This window comes from Brachyhypopomus gauderio, chromosome 8 (genome assembly GCF_052324685.1).
Source record: "Brachyhypopomus gauderio isolate BG-103 chromosome 8, BGAUD_0.2, whole genome shotgun sequence".
NCBI lineage: Eukaryota > Metazoa > Chordata > Actinopteri > Gymnotiformes > Hypopomidae > Brachyhypopomus > Brachyhypopomus gauderio.
The window spans coordinates 25,928,186-25,953,967 of NC_135218.1; the positions used below are offsets into that span (position 1 = coordinate 25,928,186).

Genomic DNA, 25,782 nt, shown 5'->3' on the forward strand with positions numbered 1-25,782 from the left:
CATCCCTAATCTAACATGTTCTCACTGTTGTGCCCATAGTAGGGAGGCCACTAGGAATGTGTATCTAACAAGACTTTGATGATAAGTAAAGCATACAGTTATATAGAGGTTGTGTGTGAAATGTGAATTACATATCTCTGTCCTCTCTTATGTCATTACAGGCTGTATAGAGGCCATGTGTTGAGAGTGTGGATGGAAAAAATTAAGCTAAATATCAGTTAGTGTGTTGGAAATGGCTAGAGAAATGTGTATATGAAGCATACAGGTAGTCCTGTGTGAATGTGTGGGGGAAAAAAGAAGCTAAATATCTGTATATTAGTCACTACTCAATGGTAGTTTGTTTTTGTGAGTGCATGTGAAAGAGAGAGGGGGGAGGGAGAGCCCATGGGTTGTAAAGTGTGTAAAGTGGGTAGTCCTGTGTGAGTGTTTGTGGAAAAAAGAAGTTCAATATCTGTTTATTAGTCACTGGGTAATGGGTAGAAATGGCTAGAGTTAGTGTGTATGTGAACCCTAACCCTAACCCTAGCAGCAGGAGAGGTCTGTTTAATGCCCACATGTAAACACCCCTCTTTAACCTTTTTCATGTAGCTGATAAAATTTGTCAAATGTGAATTTCAAACAAACCAAAGAGTGATGGCTTACTATACAATGACACAAAAATATTATCTTTGCCTGGATATATCAATACTGATTTCATTCTGGTTCCTACTCTGACATGTTCTCACTGTTGTGGCCATAGTAGGGAGGCCACTAGCAATATGTATATAACAAAACTTTGATGATAAGTAAAGCATACAGAGTTATATAGAGGTTGTATGTGGAGAGTGAATTACATATCTCTGGCCAGAGTTAGTGTGTATGTGAAATCCATAGAGAGGCCTGTGTTTTTCTGAGTGTATGTGAAAGAGAGAAGCGGAAAGTCTTTACCTACAGAGTCTGTTGTTTATGGCCATAGGCCTACCAGGTTTGTTGTTTCTGGGCATACGGTCTCGGCTGCAGTATGCTTTTATAAGGAATGCCTAAGATGTTTTGAAATGTGTTTAATAATACTATCACCTTGGAGGAGTTTCCATTGTGTTTTTGTGTTGAAAAATAAAATTATATTTTGTGGATATTGGGTGTCTTCATTTTTCAGGGAGATGTATTAAGCAGTGCCAATTATTAACATTTACTTGGAATTTTTATGTGTAAAACGTGTACTAGGTTTTTACTAGTAATTTTTAATCAAAATATAACTAAGTAAAAAATACTTGCTTTCAGTGTAAAACGAAATACTTGCTTTCAGTGTAAAACGTGTACTAGGTTTAATTATGTGGGCGTTTCTTCTCGTGTACCCTGTTCCGGTCCGCGGAACCGCCCAGGACCATAATCCTGCCCAGCACGCGAGAGTTAGTCCTATGTTCCTCGGTGAGGTAAGATATCTTTTGTCATCTTTAACTAATGTAAGATATAATAATTGTCAGAAAGGTTTTTTTTAGATGTTGGATTTATGTTCTTGTGTGTGGTTAATTGTACTTTGTCTACATGTAGTGAGGGACATAATGGACTAAATAAAGGATTAAGGCGTGTTATAATGTGGTTAACGCGTTCCGTTCACGTCGTTGGGTGCGTATCATGCTAGCTAGTCAGTTTCGACCATTTAAACTGTCTTGTTTTTGACGTAGTTGCATTTTTGGTCTTATTTGTGGTTGCAAATTGTATTTAGATACAGTTTTAGTGTGGGAAATGGCTAATGGGGTAAAGAATGGAAGCTTATGGTGAAACTGCTAACATGGTACGTTCATGTGGTTATGCCAGCAAGGCGTTTTGTGTGTTCCTTGTACTTAACGTAGAAGTGCATTTCATCGCGTAGTTTTTGTATTGTGTACCTTATTGTCTGTACATGCATATCCAAAGTTTATTGTAACGTTAAAATAGTTAAGTATTGTATAAGTGTGACGAATAATTTGTGGGTTTTTTTTTTAACGTAATGGCCATGTAGCAGAGACACACCGAAGTTATGGTGTAACAGATTAAAGTGGTAATGTCGAGCACGATAGCGCTCTCTAAGGAATATGTAGCTAAGTGATTGTAAGTTTGAACATTTTACAATGAACATCTACATGTACTGATGTTATAATGTAGTTAAGTATATGGTGAAACTGCTATCATGCTGCGTTGCCGTGGTTGTGTGATCTGTTTATGGTTATTTGCGCTTCTTGGTAAAAGTTTAAGTGAGGCTGTAGTTAAAACTCTCCCAGATTCGAGTTACGCACCGGTGCGTTCATATGGATGTGTCTAGATATGTATATTATATCTAGTATAGTATGCTATATATATCTAGTATATAGTATGCTATAGAATAATATAGATGAATTGATATGTTTAGGCTATGTACAGTTTTTTATGGCTGTGTACAGTTTTTGTTTGTTTTTTATAGTTGCACACATGAAGTTTGACATTTTGATTCTCCATGAAGCTTGATGTGTAATACAAAGTCATTCATCAGTCATATTTTATCTAAGATCACACCTAAATAATATGATTTGTGCATTTTTTGTACACATTTGTATATACTACTTTATACTTGTAAACTACTATAGGCTATAGCCTATATTATGTTTCACTATTAAGTGAGGCAAACACTTGAGCAAACGTATTTCAAGCATCAATATAATTGATCTTTTTCAGTAAAGGTGTTGTTTCATGTGAAACATGCAAATATTTTGAACATATTAATTCATATTTTCAGGTTTAGGATCATATTATTTATTTATGCAATACTCCAAGTCTTTAATGTAACCTCATTAGGATGAGAGCTGAGATTGTTCTGAACATTTTGATAGGATATATGTAGGTAAAATGTTATAATTAAGTATGTTTAGAGACAAATGTATGAAAATGTGCTTAAACAGCAAAAAAGTCCTAGTCCTGGGAGGGTTAATGTAGGTAATGACATTGATTCCTGTAGTTTAGTAGTAGTGTGGTTCCAGATTGTCTTGAATTATCGACTGTCTGCAATTATTTAGGAATATTTCTGTGAAAGAGAGGAAAAGCTGTTTGTAAGTCACCTGTGCTAAATGTAATGTAAATTAAAATATAGGCAATTGATGATAATACTGTATGTCATTATGTTCTCTTTGTTTTCAGGAATGTGTTGTTTGTGAAAGACTATTGAAAGAAGAAATTGAAGGTATGTTTTAAGCAATTAATGAAAATGAATTATTTGATGTTCCATGTAGTTCACTTGGTGCATTTCATTGCGTAGTTTAAGTATAGTTCACTTTATTGTCTGTATATGCATCATTCTCTAGCTGTAGCCTATATTCATTGTATAATTTCAAGGTTTATTGTTACATTAAAAAAATTAAGGATTGTATACGTGTGACAGAATGGGTTTGTGGTTACAGTAAAATGGCGTCTGGTTTTTGTATAGCAGATTACAGACTGCAGATGCTCGCTCTGTCTTCAAACGTAGACTGTAGACCTGTTTGTTCAATTTTTAAATGCACTAACTCTGCAGATATCATTTGCTGTTGTTCTTAAATTGTATGTCTATCTGTCTATGGTTATTTGTGCTTCTTGGTAAAAAATTAACTACAGTTTCAGTCAGGATGTAGTTAATGTATGACATTGATTCCTGTAGTTTAGTAGTAGTCTGGTTCCAGAGTATCTTGAATTATGGAGTGTGATTATTTAGGATGATTTCTGTGAACAGATGCAAAGCACTTAAGTCTGGATAAGAGTGTCTGCTAAATGTAATATCAAATTTGATCAATTGTCTATATTTAAATTTACAATATGTTGTCTGTCATTATGTTCTTTATATTTTCAGGAATCTGTGAAAGACTGTAGAAAGAAGAAATTGAAGGTATGTTTTATGCTATTTCACATGTGTAGGGTATTAGCCTATTTAATCAATTATTGTAGATGTATACTTCTATAAATGCACATGTATTATAACTAAGAGTAAATATAGAAAAGTGTAAATACTTCTTTAGAGTACTGTTTTATTGTTTGCATGCCTTCAAGTATTGTAATAATGGTGTTTATATTATTTATTACCATGTATTCTTGTGTCTGATTTATAGTTTCACTGTTGTGTAACATGCTAACTAAATATGCACTTGATTCATTCTTACTATTGCAGTTAGGTTTTCTTTAAACAGCATTGTGTATAGGCTCTATTGCAACAGTAGCATCTATGTTAAACCTGGTAAAGAGGTTGTTGGGTGCACAAAATAGAATCATACAGCTGATGTGCCAACGATGAAGCAAGAATGTCTTGGATGAAGACCTGCTGGATGAAGATGCATTACACAAAACAGTTGTAACCAATGTAGAAAGTCACATTCATTTTAGTATTAACTTTTGAATAAGTAGGTCATGAGATCCTAGGATTTGCTGTAGTGTTGTGTAAAGTCATGTAGTTATATTTAATCACTGGCCACTCACTTTAAATGAACTAAAAGAAAATGAGTACATTTTACTATATTCAATTGTTTTGACTGCAGCTAACACATACTATAACAGAGTGTATATATAAAAGTATAAGTTGTTCCTTAGAACACTGATTTATTGTTTGCATACCGTCAAGTAGTGTAATATGGTGTTTTTATATATAATCAACAGGTATTCTTTCATGTTTATGGTCTATATTTTTACTGTTGTGTAATCTGTAAACTGACTGAGCATATGCACTTAATATGCACTTAAAGTACACATGCAGAGTTGATTTACTATTGCAGTTAGATTTTTCTTTAAACAGCATTGTGTATAGGCTCTATTGTAACAGTAGCATCTATGTTAAATCTGATAAAAGGGTGTTGAGTACACAGAGTAGAATCATACAGCTGATGTGCCAACGATGAAGCAAGATTGTCTTGGATGAAGACCTGCTGGATGAAGATGCATCTCACACACAGCAAAGTTTTTACCAATGTAGTAGAAAGTCACATTCATTTTGGTGTTAACTTTTGAATAAGTAGGTGATGATATGTTAGGATTTGTTATACTTATTGCTGTAGTGTAGTGTAAAGCCATGTAGGTGTATGTAATCACTGACCACTCACTTTTTATAAACTAAAAAGAAAGTTGATACATTTCAACATATTCTCAAAACATTTTGACTGCAGCTAAAGCTTTTTTGTAAACAAATGCTGGTATTTAATATTTCTTTTAGTAATGTTTGTTACGGTAATGAAAATTACATTTCATTGTTACAGATTAACCTCAGTTAAAATGTGTAACAAATGGAGTGATGACTACAGATGTTTGTGTGTTTGAAGGAAAGGTTTATTGTGATGCATTTTTTGTTTTGATGTTAAGTTGTTAGTAATGTATGATGTTAGTAATGTATATTTAGGGATGTTTTTTGTGTGTGTAGATTTGTTGTATATGTATTGCTTATTTCAGTATGGCATTTAAGTACATCAAGGCACTGAGAATGTTATGTTTGTGTTCAGATGCCCCGCACTAAAGCATCCCGACGGTCAGCTGCTGCCAAGAAGAGGATGGAGAAGAGGGTTGTGGCTCATACTGACGGGGTTATGCCTTCATCCCCTGACAAAAAGGTCCTGACTGACGCTGTTCCTGTGAGCCACAGTCCACCTGAGGCACAAGATGCACCTTCATCTCTGACTGACGGGGTTGTGACTTTATCCCCTGACGAAAAGGTCCTGACTGACGGGGTTATGCCTTTCCCCATTGATAAAAAGGCGGGGTTGCTCCCTGGTAGTAACCCCAGCAGCGATATAACATTTGCCTTCGGGCCGCAGCCTTTACCAATTGCCTTCGGGCACAAAGCTTACAAAAACTTTGAACATTTACATGAACGTGTACCTTTAACTGTTTCTGATGAATATCCTGAATTTAAGATGCTGAGAGGTTCTTTTCATCAAGCTCATTCAAGGTTTGGTATTAATAATAACAAGCAGTGTGTTGCAAATAGTGTAACTGCTATCATGACAGCCAAAGTAAAAAATGTGCAGACTTGGACAGTGAGAGACCTGGATGATGTTCTGATAAATGGTGACAGACTCTACAGCAGCATTAGAAAAGCAGGCAGAATTCGTGATTCATTAGGCTATTTGTATGTCACAGACTTGCCAACTGAGCATACTTTATATGATTACAAGTTTTCAATAAATTGCCATGATGAAATGTTTTGTGGTAAGTTCGGCGTCCCCGATTACGGAGAGTTACAGCACGTCCTCATGTCACATGACGAAGCAATAAGGAGAGTGTTTATGCAGTTTGATGCGTGTTTGTTTAACATCAAAGAGAGTACGTGCGCTATCGTTAAAGAGGGCTCCTTATATGTACTTATTGATTCTCATTCTCGAAACGAACATGGTGCATATACAGAAATTTCAGGTACGAGTGTTGTCGCATACCATGCCAACATTGACTCTTTGCTGAACTACATTATGGTCCTAGGTATGTCATTGCGTGCTGAAGGTACAGAATTTGAAGTCACTGGAGTTGTTGTGAACGTGACTGGCAGAAGCACAGCGGAAGAGAAAACACAAGGTGGGTTGTCTGTCACTACACACCGAGAACTCTACAGCAGTGTGCTAAAACGAAATTGTAACACAAATGAAACTAAGAAAGGTGACGCATTTGACCGTTCACAACCCTGTAGCAAAGCAAACGTGCAAAGTAAACGCAAAGCAGCTGAAAATGATTCCCAGGTGAAAACAGTACCCGAATTGCATGTTGGTAAACGAATGAAGCATGTAAACAACCTTACCGATGTATCCATGAGAAATGACAGCGACGTGCTGATTGGCGATACACACCATGAATACTTTCAGTTTTCTCCATTGACAGTGAAACAGCAGAAGACGTTATGTTTAAGGCAAAACGTTGTGTACATAGAACATGCTCGTAGAGACCTTGTCGTACCAGTACCGATGGGTGATCCTTGTGAAACCAAAACTATCGTTGGTGACGGCAACTGTTTTTTCCGATCACTGGCATTTGCTATTAGCGGAAGCGAGAAAGAACACAGAAAAATACGACGTGCTGTAACAACAGAAATGGAGAGAAACGACTCTAAGTACATTAACTGTCTTCGACAAGGGTTTTCATCTGTTGCAAATTATCTTGCTACTTCCCGAATGAAATACGTGGGAACCTGGGCTACTGAAGTTGAAATACAAGCTGCAGCAAACCTAATCGGCGTGAATATTTTCACATTCACTAGAAATACGTGGCTAAAATATTCATCTTGCAACAGTTGCAACCAAGATGCAGGAATTTATCTCCAACATTGTAGCGAGTCTCATTATGAAGTAGTGACATGTGTTAAAGTGCCTGATGGACAGACCTGTGCTGTTCTATGTTTACAGAGGTGTGACAGCAAAAAGTCAGAAACTAAGTGCAGTCGCTCTGAACTTGAGAAACGGAGAATCAAATATGGAACAAGCCAAGAGAAAAAGGAGGAAAAGATTCAGAGAACACTGAAACGATACCGTGAAAATGAAATATACAGAGATAGTGTCAAAACACGTAGCAGTGTTGAATACGCAACGAATTTGCAACATAAAGAACGGAATAAACAGTTAAGCATGAACAAATATGCTACGGATATTGAACACAGAGGAAAAGTTAAACAAGCAAGTGTAAACAAATATGCGACGGATATGGAACACAGGGAACACGTGAAACAATTAAGTATTAATAAATATTCTACAAATGCACATCACATAGAGGCTCTAAAAAGAAAGAGTTTTGAAGCTTATCATACCGATGCACAACATCAAGTGGCTAAGAAACAGAGAAGTTTTGAAATGTATCATACCGATCCTCAACATCAAGCAGCTAAAAAACAGCGGAGTTTAGAAGCTTATCATACCAATCCGGAATATCAAGCAGCTACGAAACAGAGGAGTTTTGAAGCGTATCATACCAATCCGGAATATCAAGCAGCTACGAAACAGAGGAGTTTTGAAGCGTATCATACCAATCCGAAATATCAAGCAGCTACGAAACAGAGGAGTATGGAGAAGAGTTTTGAAGCTTATCATACCGATGCACAACATAAAGCCGCTAAGAAACTGAGAAGTTTTGAAATGTATCATACTGATCCTCAACATCAAGCAGCTAAAAATCAACTTGGTATTGCGAGGTATAAAACAGACAGCTGTTACGCTAATGCTACTAAAATCAGAAGTAAAGAAAGACAGAACACAGAAAAAAATAAACACAAAGATATTAACTATGTGATTGAAAAGTTCAGAGAGAAAATAAGTACAGGTCCTGAATATGTGTGTTCAGTATGCCATCGATTATTGTTCAAGAATCAAGTACTCAAATGCAGAAAAGATACATATCTCAACAAAGCCCAGGTGGTTGTTTCCATAGCAGAGAGATGTATTACTGACACATACTTACATCGATGTAGTCATACCTGTGTTCCTAAGTGTAACATTCAAACTGGCCCTGCTGGATCACTGTGGATTTGCTACACATGTCACAGAAAGATTCTTAATGGGAAAATGCCAGAAGAAAGTGTTATGAACAATCTTGCACTAGAACCAGTTCCACCTGAACTACACAATCTAAACTCACTTGAACAACATCTGATTGGGATGAATATTCCATTCATGAGGCTTGTGTCTTTACCAAAAGGTGGACAGAATGGTGTTCATGGACCTGTTGTGTGTGTTCCATCTAACATTACAGATGTAACTGAAGTGCTACCAAGAACAGAAAATGTTGATTTGATGATTCGCATAAAACTAAAGAGGAAATTGACTTACAAGGGGCACTATGAGTACAAATTTGTTAATACAGAAAAAATAAAGGATGCATTATTGTACCTTAAACAACATAATGACTTTTACAGAGATGTGACATTTAATAATGACTGGGTCAATCCCCTAAATCAAACTGAACATGAAACACAAGAGCCTGATGACACATGTACACAGCATGTTGATGAGGAAAACACTGAGAATAATGAATCTGAAGATGTGGATATAGATGAAACCTTGCACGACAGACAACAGCATGGTATGTTTATGGACACATGTTTACAACCGGTTGATATTGCACAAGAGGTTTTGGATCAGCACTTTGATGGCATAATGTCGGTGGCACCTGCAGAAGGTAATAATCCTGTAAGGCTCTTGAATGATCATTCAAATGAGGCTAAGTGTTTTCCAGTCCTATTTCCAAATGGTATGGGTACTTTTCATGACCACAGAAAAGAGAAACTTACACTGAGCAGATACTTGAACACCAGAATACTCAACGCAGACGGACGTTTTGCAAAGAACTTGGATTACATTTTTTATGGTCAATATTTGTCAGAGTTAAATCAGATTGTATCAAATGTGTCTATTGCATTGAGAAAAGGACATGATACAAGCAACAAACCTGGGATTACGTCAGAAATGTTGACTAACAGAGAAGCCTTGCAGAACATTTTCAATTTTGATGAAGGGTATAAATTCCTAAGACCTATTCGTGGCACACCTCCTTTCTGGCAAAGTGTTCAAAAAGACCTGTTTGCCATGGTACGACAACTGGGTATTCCCACATGGTTTTGCTCATTTTCATCTGCTGATCTGCGGTGGCCAGAATTATTACAAACCATTCTCAAACAAGAGGGGAGAGAAACTTCTACTGATGATCTAGACTGGTCAGAAAGATGTGCTCTATTAAAAACGAACCCTGTCACAGCAGCCAGGATGTTTGAACATCGATTCCACTGTTTCCTTAAAGATGTGATTATGTCTGAAGCCCAACCAATTGGCGAAATTGTTGATTATTTTTACAGAGTTGAATTTCAACAGCGTGGCTCACCTCACACTCACTGCTTGTTTTGGGTGAAAGATGCACCTCAAGTGGACAAAAATGATGATGATGAAGTTGTGTCATTTGTAGATCACTATGTGACATGTGAAATGCCATCGGAGGATGACAAAGAAATGCATGAAATTGTTTCCAGTGTACAACAACACAGCAAAAGACATTCAAAATCATGCAGAAAAAAGAAAACAACTTGTCGTTTTAATTTTCCACGTCCACCGAGTAGCAGAACATTTATAACAAGGCGTAAAACTGACAATCCTGAAAAAGATGCTAAAGAGAAAGATGAGAATTATGTGGAATCAGCCAAAGGTAATAACATGCCTTCAATGGAAAAAGATGTAGCAGAGGCTATCATGAAAAAAGTAAAAGATGCGTTATTGAATACAGATGTTATCTTTGATTCTACTGAGGAGTTATTTGCTTCGCTTGGTATAAGTCAAGAGATATTTGAAGCTGCTTATATCCGAGTGTCCCGAAAAACTACTTTTGTCCTAAAGAGAAAACCAGGTGACATATGGGTAAACCAATACAACAGAGATCTTATACGTTGTTGGAATGCAAATATGGACATTCAGTTTGTAGTCGATGCATATTCCTGCATTGTGTATATAATCTCTTACATTTCCAAAGCTGAGAGAGAGATGGGATTGCTTTTGTCACGTACTCAAAAAGAAGCCACAGAACAAGGCAACCTTGATGCTAAACATGCTTTACGGAAACTCGGAAGTGTATTTTTGCACAATCGTGAAGTTTCAGCTCAGGAAAGTGTGTACCGACTTACTAACATGAAACTGAAAGAAGCCTCTCGCAAAGTGCAATTTATTCCTACTGGTGATAACGTAGTGAGAATGAGTCTTCCACTTCACGTAATACAAACGCGAGCTGAATATGACAATGACGATAATCAAAACATATGGATGAACAGCATCACAGACAGATACAAATATAGACCAAAAACAGACGAATTTTCCCAGATGTGTTTAGCCAGTTTTGCATCGGAGTACAGAATATTGTCAAAATCAGAAAGTTCAGCTCGTGATGCCATAAAGTTGGACAAAAGCTTAGGATTCATAAGGAAACGGACACGAACAGATGCTGCTGTTGTGCGATACGCTCGCTTTTCACCCACAAAACATCCAGAGAAGCATTATCAAAGTATTTTGCAATTGTTTTTGCCTCATTATTTGGATTGTCAACTGAAGCCACCGACTTTCAACACTTATGAGGATTTTTATAAGACTGGGTTTATCAAATATTCTGATGAAGAAGTCCAATCAGTCAAAACAATAGTAGACTTAAATATGTCATATTTCGAGAAAGATGCTGACACAATAGACGAAGCCGAAGAACAGTTAAAAATAAACGGTGCAGTGGAAGATGCTTGGGCAGAAATCTGTCCAGAGAACGAACGTGAACGTTTAGAATGTCTTGACAGAAAAGAAAATCCTACTGACGAAACAGAGCAAAATATTTCTGCTGCTGACATACCTGATTTATTACCAACTGAACCACACTGTACTATAGGAAAAGAGCAAGGTATGCGAAAAGAGGAAGCAATGTACGTGCTTCGTTCACTAAATGAACAACAGTCTGAAATATTTTACAAAATTCGACATTGGTGTTTAGAAAAGACACTTGCTAAAAACCCGCAGCCATTTCATGTGTTTATATCTGGTCCAGGTGGTGTTGGAAAATCCATGTTAATCAAAGCAATATACTACGAATCATGTCGCATCCTGTCACGATTGTCAGATAATCCAGATGAGACGCATGTGTTAATAACAGCTCCAACTGGTGTAAGTGCATTTAACATCGACGCTGCAACAATACACAACTGTTTCTCTATATCACCCGAGGTAACGCTGCCTTATCAACCGCTGGGAGATGAAAAAATTAATTCACTGAGAGCTAAATTGGGAAATCTACAAATAGTTATTATTGATGAAATCTCAATGGTTGATCACAAACTCTTATCGTATATTCATGGCAGATTAAGACAGATTAAACAACAAGGAGATTATTCTGCTTTTGGAAATGTGTCTATAATTGCAGTTGGAGATTTTTATCAACTTTCTCCTGTGAAAGGAAAGTCTCTATACACTGAGCCTAAAGGTGTAAATCTATGGCAGAACCACTTTGCATTGGTTGAGCTGTCACAAATCATGAGACAAAAAAACATGGAGTTTGCTCAGTTACTGAGTCGTTTAAGGAAACACAAAAGACAAGATAATTTGTCAGAACATGATGTGAATATGTTGAAACTATGTGAAACAGGTGATGAACTGGACAGTACTGCTCTGTATATTTATGCAACAAATGCTGAAGTGGATGATCACAATGGAAACATGTTGAAGAAGGTATGTGCAGACATTACTATCATTCATGCGCAGGACTTTGAAAGGGTTGCAAAAACAGGTCGGCTGGAAAGAATGCATGGACATCATGTTCATACTACCCACACGTCTTTACCAGAATCTCTTCACATCGCTGTAAATGCTCATGTTATGCTTCTTAAAAACATTGATGTGGCAGATGGACTTGTAAACGGTGCATTTGGTACAGTTGCTGAAGTGTGTTTTGATTCTGAAGATGACTTTCCAGCCAAAATATATGTCACATTTGAAAATGAAAGAATAGGAAATAAATTAAGAGCAAAACATCCTTGTTTAAAACCAGGATTTGAAAAAGCCACTCCTATTTTCCCTGAAGAAGAAAGAGTGACAAAAAGTGGTGGAATGCGACGTCAGTTTCCCCTGAAATTAGCTTGGGCTTGCACTGTTCACAAAGTACAAGGTCTTACTGTGGAAAAAGCTGTTGTGTCACTAAAAAAGATATTTGCAGCAGGACAAGCATATGTGGCCTTGAGTCGTGTAACATCTTTGGAAGGGCTTAAGATAAAAGATTTCAAAGAGAGGGCTATTTATGCAAAAGAAGACATTGAACAGTCATTACAAAACATGCCTTTATTTATTGAACCAGTGACAGAGCTGCCATCTCCCTCTGGGTCATACAAGATTCTTCTGCACAATGTTGAAGGACTAACATGCCATGTGGAAGACCTGAGACATGATACGAGGTACATGGAAGCTGACATTATTTGTGTGACAGAAACTTGGTTACAACCAAATGATTGCAACATTGATATTGAATTATCTGAATTTACATTCTATAGTAAACCCAGATATTTTTCATATGACACTAGTCAGGAGATGTTTGCTGACTTGAAGGATCGACAACATGGTGGTGTTGGTGTGTATTATAAACAACATACTGGTTGTAGTATTGTTGATTTACCATGCATTAACATTGAATGCCTGCAGTTCATCCTACCTCAGCTGAATACAGCAGTGGCAGTTCTGTACAGACCTCCTTCCTACAATCTGGTAATGTTTCGAAATAACTTGATACACTTGATTTCTCATATTGACAGATTCCCAGGAAGAAAAGTGATCATGGGAGATTTCAATGAAAATCTTTTTGTAACAAGTACAGTCAGTAATACTATGCAACTCCATGGATTTACTCAGGTTATAAGAGAACCAACAACTGAACATGGCACTTTGATTGATCATGTATATATCAAAGATGTTTCTGCAGAAGATGTCAGTGTTTCTGTTATGCCAACATATTTCAGTTTTCATGAATGTGTTATACTGAACTGTTTTCATTAATCTTCAATTTCAGCTGAATACAACAGTGGCAGTTCTGTACAGACCTCCTTCCTACAATCTGGTAATGTTTCAAAATAACCTGATACACTTGATTTCTCATATTGACAGGTTCCCAGGAAGAAAAGTGATCATGGGAGATTTCAATGAAAATCTTTTTGTAACAAGTACAATCAGTAATACTGTGCAACTATATGGCTTTACTCAGGTTATAAGACAACTAACAACTGAACATGGCACTTTGATCATGTATATATCAAAGATGTTTCTGCAGAAGATGTCAGTGTTTCTGTTATGCCAACATATTTCAGTTTTCATGAATGTGTTATACTGAACTGTTTTCATTAATCTTCAATTTCAGGTACTTAACGTTTGCTGACACTTTACTGACAATTTGGTGACACTTTGAACTAAAACCTTTGATTATCTATCTATCTATCTATCTATCTATCTATCGTGAGGCACAACTTGAAGCGTCGACGATGTGGGGGGTGGGGGATACAGGGGGTAAACTATCTGGACGGCCTCTTGTGGGAACAGACTAAGGAGCTGAGAGTGCCCTATTAACTGGTTCACAGCATTTTATTTTATTGTGTATATTATTTATTTTGTTTTTTATTTTATTATGTGAAAAGTATTCATATAAAATACAGGCCAAATATTTAACAAGGCAAAACAGTTCTCAGATCATCTGTCAAAGGACTGTTACCAAAAATCACACTTCAGGATTGAATCCACAGGTAAGACAATTACCAACAAGCACTAGACTTGTGCATTTAAATTCACATGTAATCCTGCACAAACCAAAATTCCTGATTAAAGGCTGGACCTATTGGTCAGAATTTAAAGTGCTGCATACATGTCTGCAGAGGTGTCAATTCCAGGTTCAGAAAGTAAAAGTCCTCACCAGGATTTTGTTCAAGCTTGCTAGATTTTTTAATTAGTGCAATCTAGGTAAAATTAGTGGAATCAACACAATCCAGGAAGCCTGAGCAAAATCCTGGTGAGGACTTTCACTTTCTGAACCTAGAATTGACACCTCTGCATCTCTGGGAACCTGGTGTCATACAGGAAAGCCATGAATGTCCTTCTAATGTCCTTCTAAGTGTCATCATACTACAGGGACAAGTTGCAGTCAACTACCAAGGATGTGACATCAAGCACATATGGAATAATTTGCGTGCTATCACAGATCATAGAGATGGACAAATTTTGATCTGCTGCATTCAGCAGGTAAGCTGTTCTATTGTGATTTGGTGACAAACAACTGTATGTACAGTTAAACTACCATTGTACTGTGACAGGTGCGCATTAACCATGTCTGTGTCTGATGTGCTCAGATCTTTATGGATGGTTCCTTGACACATGGCATGTGGTCTTGATGGCATCAGGGTGCACTGTAGGACCATGTTAGAGTGATCTACCAATGATGTAATATCTAGCACATGTGGATTGGCAGGCATTCTTATCACAGAATTAAAAGGTGGACAGATATGTGATACAGATGTTCCTGCTGCAGGTATGCTAAACATATTTCACATTCCTTTAGAGATCAGACAAACACCTTCACTCTAACTGTCAAAGCTGCACCTTAACTATCTCTCTATTTGATGTGCTCAGATGATTCTTCAGGAAAATTCAGTCACACAAGTCCTTTCCACCTGAGGCTCAACTTCCATATTGGAGGGACTGTGACTACTAGCTGGGCTCCCAATGGAGGATGGGTTCCCTTTTGAGTCTTGGTCCTCCCAAGGTTTCTTCCTAATCATGCCAAGGGAGTTTTTCCTTGCCACTGTCGCCCCTGGCTTGCTCATTAGGGATATGGACCCATGCGCTTGTAAAGCTGCTTGCATTCTGCACATAGAGATATATAGATGTCTACACATATTGTGATTACTAACTACAGGTCTGCTTTGAACTCAATAATGACAAAATTTAAATTTACTGTGGACTGTATTATTATCTGATGTTTATTTTATTTGCTGTGAACCAGTACAGGGCACCTCAGCTCCATAGTGAGGTATTATTACAATAGTTGTACTATAAATTATTATTTATTTATTTTTTTATTATATTTATCTAGATCAATATTTTTTATGAAATGGTCTTAAATAAACAGACTGAACATGAAAAGATTTGCATTGTGTTGATTGTCAGTTATAAATAAAATACATTATGTTTATAAAGAGGTTGTCTTGTGTGTTATTATATTGACAATGTGCACTGGTCTCAAATAAACAAAGCCCAAATATGAAAATATATTTGCATTGTTGTGTTTGTCAATATATCTGACAATTTTATGTAAATGAAAATCACATACACACTTGTTTTTAGGAAATTATGATTAGGGTTAGATACAATCACATGCAACATTTTAGTCAGTTTTCAAACACACATACTGTTAAAGCCATTTTCTATAAATGACTAGGACCCATAATTCCAGATGTAAAGTACCAAAAGTATATAAGAGCATGTCTTTGTGGCATAATATTTTTAAGTGAGTGTGTAAATGTAGGAAAATATATCAACCTATTTGAAAATGGCTTTCTGGCTTGGTGAGTGTGCATATGTGTGCACTGGATATATGTGCATGACCATGTGCATGCATGCATGAGTGTCCACATATGTCTATGCACGTGTGTGTTAGGGTTATCAGGACCAGAGGCCTTAATCACTTTGATCATGTGAGGTGAAATAATCAGAGGTGGACATTACAGGTTCAGAAAGTAAAAATCTTCACCAGGATTTTACTGAAGCTTGCTAGATTTTCCAATTAGTGCAATCCAGGTAAAATTAGTGGAATCAACACAATCCAGGAAACCTGAACAAAGTTCTAGTGAGGACATTTACTTCCTGAACCTGGAATGCCCACCTCTGGAAATAAGCCTCTTGAATGCAGATACTTGGTGCACATAGCCTGTATAAAGAGACCTCCACATATCATGAGTGATCATGAGAAAACTTTATGAGAAATGTTGAAAACATTGATCTTTTGACCTTTAAACAATGTGCCAAATAATTTGCAACTTTTGACACTTTTGCATGAAAGAGGTTTGTATGTCTTTGGTAAATATATACTATAATAAAAATATATACAGTACAGTGTAGTTAGTGTCTGATGGGGCCCCAGTGATGAAGAGAAATGTTTAACAAAGCTGTTAGGACAGATTTGCACATTTTGACCTTTTGACTAGCGGTACCTTGTATTTTATATGATCAGAAAAGCATTCATTTACAATACAGGCAAAACCAACACAATCAAGTACTCAGGTTATTTTGTCCATAGAAGAATGAGGACATCATCACAGTTCAGGACTAATCCACAGATCAGCAGATCATCCAAAAGGCAGTAGACATGGACACAGCTGAATATATAGATGGACCCAGTTAACAAATAACAGGCCATTGGGGCACTAAAGACAAAAATACATTGTATTGGAAAAAATTATTCAGATCATAGAACTAAATCACATGCTGAGATTAGCTTACTGTGTGAATAAGTGTCTGTGTGGTGTTTCAATTAAGCAATACTTTTCAGTCAGTTCCAGTATTTGGCCAGTTTAGTGAATTAAAAGGTTAATTTCTGGTCCATCAGTGCACTTTTTGTTATGAGATGTAATTGCAATGTTATAGACCTCATTGATCTGAATCATACAAGCCCCATTACTTGTCTGTATTCTGCATAACAGCATAGCTGCATGAGTTTTTATGATTTCTTAGGTTTTTGGGTACTGTAGCGCCCCCGACAGGCCAATTTGAAGCAAACTTGGCCTACCTCACAGGGACCTCAGTGTATAAAAGCCTATTAAATTGGGAGTTGAGCACTTGCATGGTTTATGAGTTAAAGCAATAAAGGTCATTTATGGCATGGCCAGAAGGATATAATGGAAAGATTGACCAATCAGAAAAACAAAATTGCAACATTTTTTCCATATTTATTTAACTACAGTGTCTACAGATTATGCCTATGCCACTTTTGCCATCATTGGATCAAATTCCTAGGACTAGTTCTTAAAGAGCTATTTTCAAACAATTGATAAATGTGACAAAAGTATGCATTTTTTATTAAGACTTGTAATTGGAAAGTTGTCAGGTCTACTGCAAGGAATAAAAAGAATCAAGTTGCGTGTTCCTAAGTGAAAATTTGGAGGAGTTATGCATGATTTTCAAAAACAGCGCCACCTAGTGGCCAAATGTTTCAACACTGCACAGTATGACACAAAGTCCTGGGATATGCACAGTGGTGAGGTTTCATGTTGATTGGCCAATGGTAAATCTGTCAAATGGCCAATTAATTCAAATAAAAATTAATTGGCTCATGGCGGCCATGTTTTTTGAGTGATGAGGTCATCATTGTGTGCCTTGATACCACTTGGGCCCCTGATGATGCCTGTAAAGTTTGGGCTTGATGTGACTAATGGTTTCTGAGAAACAAATTTCCCCATGTTATAGCGCCCCCTATTGGACAATCGTGGCCAGCTTTGACCTGTGACCTCTGAGTCATGTGCCCTAACAACTGATAAATTTTCATAAAGATAGGTCAAAGCATTGCTGAGATATAGCTGCTGAAGTCAATTTGGCCACGCCTCAGAGCTATTGATTGACATGTGACAACCAGACTGTATACCAATGTCACAGTTTTGTTGATGTTCCTTGATAATGAGATTCTTGTGAATATTTTGACACCAAGATTGTGGTGATCAGATGAAAAACCAGGGACTAGTATAAAAAAGTAGGTTTTGCATATTATGCAAATTAGCAAAAAATCTAAGTAGGCGGAGCTTAATGGTTCTTGAGGCTTTTTTGTTTGTCTGGAGCCAAAGAATGCACCTGAAGTGGAATTTTGTTTCTAGGACCTACGGGGTGGGAGATATGAACCCAAACGCAAAATGCTGCGCTATAGCGCCACCATCAGGCCAATTTGGGTGTCTGTACTTAAGCACGGTCCCGCAAACAGACTACACCAGTCTGCCAAGTTTGGTCTCCCTGGGCCTTACGGTTTAGGCTGCAGTATGCGTTTTATCCGGAGAAAAATAATAATAATAAGAAGAAAAAAAAAAAAGAAGAAAAATTCGAGCAATTACAATAGGTTTCCCACACTACGTGTGTGAACCCTAATAATAATCAGAACAATTACAATAGGGTTCCAGCACCGCTGGTGCTTGGACCCCTAAATATAGCCGCAAGCGGCAATTACGGGGTCCAAGCTGAGGTTTGGCAAGATTTGCGCACCCACTGGTACATCATGTAAAGGTATTTGAAATGTATATGAAAGTATATGAAGCACGTTCGTGAATGAAGTGCCTGCTAAAAAAACAGAATCTAAATTGCAGCTTTTAAAACTTATGGTGGTGTGCTGCCCGGCGCGGGATTCGAACCACCATTGTCCACATGCATTGTGGCCGGGAGCACCTTGCTCTATCCATTGAGCTAATGGGCCTGACCCGATTACAGGCTCAACTCTAGCTCTTTTGAGGAAAAGAATGACCTTTGCATCAGCATGCATGTTCAGCATGGAAATTAAAATATTCACAGTACAACCATTTGTGGTGGTTTGTAACAAGTTTGGAGTTATTTGCGCAATCGGTGTGGGCAGGAGAGTTTTTTGGCCGTTATAGCGCCACCTAGGTGTGCATGTCTGCCAAAATGTATGTGCAGGTCTAGACACCCAATAGGTACATGTGTGTGAAATTTGGAGTGAATACATGAAAGCATGCCTGAGATACAGCAGATTATGTGGATTTGTGGCGAAGAATTTTTTTACCTTTGACTTGTGAGGCATGTGGCCACGCCCATGTGTGGAAATGTGCATTTTTGCTCTGCTAGAATCAAAGTTCAGACTCTTCTGAACATTTTGATACCACATATGTGCATGTATGTGAAAAATCCAGGGACTAGTTCGCGCTCAAAAATGTGTGTGTATTTGCATATTATGCAAATTAGCTCGACATGTAAGGGGCGGAGCTTATGGGTTCAAATGTATTTTTTGTAGAATGGAAGATGACTGATCAGATGCAATTGGAATTTTTTGTTTATGACATACGGTGTAGGCGTGACAATTTTTTGCGCTCTATAGCGCCACCTATGGGCGGATCGGACTGGCGTGTTGCGCCTGAGTAGCGGAGAGGAGTACTACAAGTTGGCCAAAGGAGAAGTCTGTAGGTGTTACGGATTAGGCTGCACGATGCATTTTAGCGGACTGAAAGCTGATTGGTCGATAGCGGCGGCCATATTGGACATATGATGGTGCAGGTCAAGGACCTGTGCCGTAGGTGCATATAGATGATGCGCACCAAGTTTGGAGTTATTTGGTTAATCGGTGTGGGCAGGAGAGTTTTTTGGCCGTTATAGCGCCACCTAGGTGTGCATGTCTCCCAAAATGTATGTGCAGGTCTAGACACCCAATAGGTGCATGTATGTGAAATTTGGTGTGAATACGTGAAAGCATGCCTGAGATATAGTAGAATATGTGTATTTTTGGCGAAGGATTTTTTGACCTTTGACTTGTGAGGCATGTGGCCACGCCCATGAGCAGAAATGTGCATTTTTGCTCTGCTAGAATCAAAGTTCAGACTCTTGTGAGCGCCTGGATACCACAAATGTGCATGTATGTGAAAAATCCAGGGACTAGTTCGCGCTCAAAAATGTGTGCGTATTTGCATGTTATGCAAATTAGCTCGACATGTAAGGGGCGGAGCATATGGCTTCAATGAAACTTTTTTTAGATGAGCACATGCCTGATCAGATGAAGTTTACATTTTGTCTCTAGGACATACGGTTTAGGAGAAACACCTGTTTAAACTTTTTCATGCGTTTGTGTGCGCTATAGCGCCACCTATGGTCGGATCGGGCTGGCGTGTTGCGCCTGAGTAGCGGAGAGGAGTACTACAAGTTGGCCAAAGGAGAAGTCTGTAGGTCTTACGGTTTAGGCTGCACAACGCGTTTTAGCGGAGAAAAAGAATAATAATAATAATAATAATAATAATAATAAATATAGCCGCAAGCGGCGATTGGCGGGTTCACACAAAAAAGGCAAAAAAGCCCAAAGGGTCTTTTAGACCAACAAATTTGCCTCTTGGCCTCAATAGGCAAAAAGAAGCGCAATAGGTCCTTTAGACCCAAAAGTGAATAGAAGCTGTTTGAGTGGAAAAAATGCATAAGTAAATCAATGTGACAAAACATTCAATTCAACTGAGGCACTAAAGGCCCAAAAGGATCAAAATAATGTGTATTGGCAAAATGATTCAGATCACAGAACTAAATCACATGCTGAGATCAGCTTTGTGTGCGTTTGTGTGGTGTTTCATGTGAGCAATTGTTTTCAGTCAGTTTCGGTGTTTGGCCACTAGATGGAGCCCAAGTACTATCATACTGATATCTCATTAATCTCAGTAATGCAATGACATTTTGGTGAATTAAAAGGTTCATTTCTGGTCAGGCAGTGCACTTTTTGTTATGAGATGTAATTGCAATGTTATAGACCTCATTGATCTGAATCATACAAGCCCCATTACTTGTCTGCATTCTGCATAACAAGATTGCTGCGTGAGTTTTTATGATTTCTCAGGTTTTTGAGTACTGTAGCGCCTCCGACAGGCCAATTTGAACCAAACTTGGCCTACCTCACAAGGAACTCAGTGTATAAAAGCCTTTCAAATTAGGAGTTGATCACTTACATGGTTTATGAGTTATAGCAATAAAGGTCATTTATGGCATGGCCAGAAGGATATAATGGAAAAATTGACCAATCAGACAAATAAAAATGCAACATTTTTTCCTTATTTAGTTAACTACAGTGTCTACAGATTATGCCTATGCCATTTTTGCCATCATTGGATCAAATTCCTAGGACTAGTTCTTAAAGAGCTATTTTCAAACAATTGATGAATGTGACAAAAGTATGCATTTTTTAATAGGACTTGTAATTGCAAAGTTGTCAGGTCTACTGCAAGGTATAAAAAGAAACAAGTTAAATGTTCCTAAGTGAAAATTTGGAGGAGTTATGCATGATTTTCACAAATAGCGCCACCTAGTGGCCAAATGTTTCAACACTGCACAGTATGACACATAGTCCTGGGATATGCACAGTGATGAGGTTTCATGTTGATTGGCCAATGGTAAGTCTGTCAAATGGCCAATTAATTCAAATAAAAATTAATTGGCTCATGGCGGCCATGTTTTTTGAGTGATGAGGTCATCATTGTGTGCCTTGATACCACTTGGGCCCCTGATGATGCCTGTAAAGTTTGGGCTTGGTGTGACTAATGGTTTCTGAGAAACAAATTTCCCCATGTTATAGCGCCCCCTATTGGACAATCGTGGCCAGCTTTGACCTGTGGCCTCTGAGACATGTGCCCTAACAACTGATAAATTTTCATAAAGATAGGTCAAAGCATTGCTGAGATATAGCTGCTGAAGTCAATTTGGCCACACCTCAGAGCTATTGATTGACATGTGACAACCAGACTGTATACCAATGTCACAGTTTTGTTGATATTCCTTGATAATGAGATTCTTGTGAATATTTTGACACCAAGATTGTGGTGATCAGATGAAAAACCAGGGACTAGTATAAAAAAGTAGGTTTTGCATATTATGCAAATTAGCAAAAAATCTAAGTAGGCGGAGCTTAATGGTTCTTGAGGCTTTTTTGTTTGTCTGGAGCCAAGGAATGCACCTGAAGTGGAATTTTGTTTCTACGACCTACGGGGTGGGAGATATGGACCAAAACGCAAAATGCTGCGCTATAGCGCCACCATCAGGCCAATGTGGGTCTCTGTACTTTAACACGGTCCCGCAAACAGACTACACCAGTCTGCCAAGTTTGGTCTCCCTGGGCCTTACGGTTTAGGCTGCAGTATGCGTTTTATGCGGAGAAAAATAATAATAATAAGAAGAAAAAAAAAAAAGAAGAAAAATTCGAGCAATTACAATAGGTTTCCCACACTACGTGTGTGAACCCTAATAATAATAAGGAGAAAAATCCTAACAATTACAATAGGCCTCCAGCACCTTTGGTGCTCGGAGCCCTAAATATAGCCGCAAGCGGCAATTGGCGGGTTCACACACGAATAGGCCTCTTGGCCTCAATAGGCAGAGGCCCAAAAGGTCCTTTAGACCCTAAATGTGAAAAAGAAGCTGTTTGAGTGGAAAAAATGCACAAATAAATCAATGTGCAAAAAAAGGTTCAATTGGGGCACTAAAGGGCTAAAAGGATCAAAATAATGTGCATTGGCAAAATAATTCAGATCACAGAACTAAATCACATGCTGAGATCAGCTTTGTGTGTGTTTGTGTGGTATTTCATGTGAGCAATAGTTTTCAGTCAGAATATGGCCACTAGATGGAGGCCAAGTACTACCATACTGATATCTCATTAATGTCAGTAATGAAATAGGATATTTTGGTGAATTAAAAGGTTCGTTTCTGGTCAGGCTGTGTACTTTATGTAAAAAAAAAAGATTCAGTTGAGGCACTAAAGGCCGAAAAGAATCAAAATAATGTGTATTGGCAAAATGATTCAGATCACAGAACTAAATCACATGCTGAGATCAGCTTTGTGTGTGTTTGTGTGGTGTTTCATGTGAGCAATAGTTTTCAGTCAGTTTCGGTGTTTGGCCACTAGATGGAGCCCAAGTACTATCATACTGATATCTCATTAATATCAGTAATGCAATGACATTTTGGTGAATTAAAAGGTTCATTTCTGGTCAGGCAGTGCACTTTTTGTTATAAGATGCAATTGCAATGTTATAGAACTTATTGATCTGGATCATACAAGACCAATTACTTGTCTGTATTCTGCATAACAAGATTGCAGCATGAGTTTTTATGTTTTCTTAGGTTTTTGGGTACTGTAGCGCCCCCGACAGGCCAATTTAAACCAAACTTGGCATACCTCACAAGGACTTCAGGATATAAAAGCCTTTCAAATTGGGAGTTGATTGCATACATGGTTTATGAGTTATAGCAATATAGGTCATATATGGCATGGCCACAATGATATAATGGGAACATGGACCAATCAGATAAATAAAAATCCAACATTTTTTTAATCAGTTTTTACCTACAGAGTCTACGGATTATGCTCATAGCAATTTTTCCATAATTGGATCAAATTCCTATGACTAGTTTGTAAATAGCTATTTTCAAACAATAGATGAATGTGACAAAAGTATGCATTTTTTTTAGGACTTGCAATTGCAAAGTTGTCAGGTCTACGGCAAGGAATAAAAAGAAGCAAGTTGCATGTTCCTAAGTGAAAATTTGGAGGAGTTATGCATGATTTTCACAAATAGCGCCACCTTGTGGCCAAATGTTTTAAAACTGCACAGCATGACACATAGTCCTGAGATATGCACAGTGGTAAGGTTTCATGTTGTTTGGCCAATGGTAAGTCTGTCAAATGGCCAATTAATTCAAATAAAAATTAATTGGCTCATGGCGGCCATGTTTTTTGAGTGATGATGTCATCATTGTATGTCTTGATATCACTTGGGCCCCTGATGATGCCTGTAAAGTTTTGGCTTGATGTGACTAATGGTTTCTGAGATACAGTTTTTCCCATGTTATAGCGCCCCCTAGTGGACAATCGTGGCCAGCTTTGACCTATGACCTCGGAGTCATGTGCCCTAACAATTGTTAAAATTTTATGAAGATCCATCAAAGCGTTGCTGAGATATGGCTGTTTAAGTAAATTTGGCCACGCCTTGGAGCTATTGATTGACATGTGACAACCAGACTGTATGCAAATCTCAAAATGTTTTTAAGCAACTTTGATAATGAGATTCTCCTGAATATTTTGACACCAAGGTTGTGGTGATCGGATGAAAAACCAGGGACTAGTATAAAAAAGTAGGTTTTGCATATTATGCAAATTAGCAAAAAATCTAAGTAGGCGGAGCTTAATAGTTCAAATTTATTTTTTATTTGCCTTGACCCAAGGAATCCAACAGAAGTGGAATTTTGTTTCTAGGCCCTACGTTGTGGGAGATATGGACCAAAACGCAAAATGCTGCGCTATAGCGCCACCATCAGGCCAATGTGGGTCCCTGTCTCTATTTCTCTCATTGCACACCTGCTGCACCTTGTTGCCAAGTTTGGTCTTTCTGGGCCTTACGGTCTAGGCTGCAGTATGCGTTTTACAGGGGGAAAAATAATAATAAGAAAAACTTCAGCAATTACAATAGGTTTCCCACACTGTGTGTGTGAACCCTAATAAGAAAGAAAAAACCCGACAATTACAATAGGTTTCCCACACTACGTGTGTGAACCCTAATAAAAAAAACAAAAAAAAAACGAAGTTTCAAAAGGGCACTTTCGTTGATAAAGGGCAGAGTTGGTGGTGCTTTAGCACCACCTGATGTCTATGTGTGCACGCCACTGACCGCACCCCTTAGCAAAAAGTAGTATACTTAAAGTTCATTTTATTAAGTATACTACAGTATAAGTATTGCAAGTGTACTACAAACCATATACTTTAAGTGTACTAGAAAGTAAACCAATTTACTACTTTTTTGGACTAAATTGGATTGCAATGGACTAAATTCTAGTTTATAAAAGTATGCTTTAAAGTTCATTTTAAGTTTTCAAAAGTACACTTTATAGTATAAAACTAGTATACTCATCTATATGGTATCAATGTACTTGGTATACCACAAGTACACTTATCAATATACTGCCATTGTACTAGTTATACTTCGAGTCAATTTTTATTGTATACTTTAAGAATACTGTTATAAACATTGGTCACTAGTTTACTTAAACTTTGCTTGGCATATTACTTGTAGCTTACTATTTATGTACTTGAAATATTCTCCTTAAAGTATTCTTAAAATGTACTTTATGTACACAAGAGTGTGATGCATTTACAAAATCACAAGACAGAATGGTGAAAACAAGTTTGTTATATTTTCAAACATTTCACACATTTCAAAAACAAATACATATGAAATAAAATCCTTCCTTACTGGAGAAAATGAAAGGAAAAGTGCACATTTGCATGTAAAAAATATAAACATAATGGTCTCTCCAAGATCAACTCCTTGTTTGTAAAAAGTGGTAATGTTACGCTGGGGTGCGAGATAAGGACGAGGCATGGAGTCCTATCTTGCGGTACAAACAGCACTTTATTTGACACATGAAAAGCAAAGACAGTGCACGTGAAACACATGTAAACGTGATCGACTCTGACAAAGATGAGCATGGGACAGTTCGTGAATGCACATTAAATAGACAAACCACATGAGCCCAGAGTGATCACGAGACGAGCCACAGGTGAGACCGATGAACACACTCAGACACAACCACACCC

At 37.7% G+C, this 25,782-nt stretch overlaps 1 long non-coding RNA gene across 20 annotated transcripts; it reads left to right on the forward strand.

Moving 5' to 3' along the window:
- The first annotated feature begins 1,356 nt into the window (after positions 1 to 1,356).
- LOC143522151 (uncharacterized) lies at positions 1,357 to 15,588 on the forward strand. 20 transcript variants are annotated; one of them, XR_013132949.1, is made up of 10 exons: positions 1,357 to 1,412; positions 3,130 to 3,172; positions 3,815 to 3,850; positions 5,445 to 6,510; positions 12,781 to 12,877; positions 13,004 to 13,050; positions 13,122 to 13,184; positions 13,486 to 14,702; positions 14,810 to 14,988; positions 15,090 to 15,580. It is a non-coding gene; the product is annotated as an uncharacterized LOC143522151 (long non-coding RNA). The 20 variants fall into 20 exon arrangements; XR_013132950.1 differs by lacking the exon at positions 13,004 to 13,050 and having other exon boundaries at positions 13,486 to 13,533; positions 13,831 to 14,702; positions 15,090 to 15,578; XR_013132952.1 differs by adding an exon at positions 12,076 to 12,158 and having other exon boundaries at positions 5,445 to 5,890; positions 6,418 to 6,510; positions 12,781 to 14,702; positions 15,090 to 15,588.
- Positions 15,589 to 25,782: the final 10,194 nt, after the last annotated feature.